This window comes from Perca flavescens, chromosome 20 (assembly GCF_004354835.1).
Source record: "Perca flavescens isolate YP-PL-M2 chromosome 20, PFLA_1.0, whole genome shotgun sequence".
Lineage (NCBI taxonomy): Eukaryota > Metazoa > Chordata > Actinopteri > Perciformes > Percidae > Perca > Perca flavescens.
In genome coordinates this window covers 15,695,556-15,696,564 of record NC_041350.1, presented here as the reverse complement: position 1 = coordinate 15,696,564, position 1,009 = coordinate 15,695,556, and positions in this window count along the sequence as shown.

The window sequence follows — 1,009 nt, the reverse complement described above, 5'->3', positions numbered from 1 at the left end:
CAATCACAGCCTGCAGAGTCCGGACACGTTTAACTCTTTCTCTCTCACCCACACAAACCTCTTCATCACAAGCCCTTCACCGCTGTCGGCTTGATGTACAAGAAAAGAGAGAAAAGACGGCTGTAGAGATTATAGAAGTATAGTACACAAATATCTCTGTAAAATTATGTCCATATTGCTATGTCAGGGAGGTTATTAGCTGCTACTCTCATATCGGAGATTAAAAGAACTTTACGCAGTAAATTAAATTAATGATCTACTGCTGGGCATCACAGACTCGATCACATCTCCACCTTATTATTAAAGTATTATCTTCAGACGTTGTAAATTACTACTGAAACCACGTCAGGAATACAACATTTTCGATATTTATAGGAAAAAAAAATAAGATATATGGTTCAGTACTGTATCTCCCTGTGCTATATGACTGACAAATACCATTTTAATACAACGCCATGAACAAGTGCTGCCACCTATTGGTCCCTATGTGTACCAGATCGGTTCCTACAATCAATCAGATTCCCCAGCACAAGAAAAAACGGTTTCACTCGTTATATGTTAGCAGCAAATAGGTGTCCGACTGCTGTTTTTTTTTTGCCTCTAATTCAATACTGAATTTTGGGGTCTCTGACAAGGTTTCCTGTATCTTGCATTTACTACAGCATTTTTTCCAAGATATGGATAACATCAACATTCAAATTCAAAGCAGCAGAGGCTGAGACATCCTGACTTTTATTCTCTAGATTTTTTTTCTCAAGCATAAAAAAGCTGGATCCTACCTCCATTAACACAACCAATAGCATAGTTTTCATTGACCCTCCATGTTTGGTTAAGACACACCACCTAGCCAAGATAAGACAAGGTTACTTTGGAAAGCTCCCTCCAGAGCCACAGAGGGCATTTAACAACTGTTTTCCCATTTCTATGTGGAAAACTCTAAAGCTCTAATAATGTGTCACTCTAGCTCCCCACAAAACTCAGAAATTCAGTTAAGCAGGATGTTGCTCAT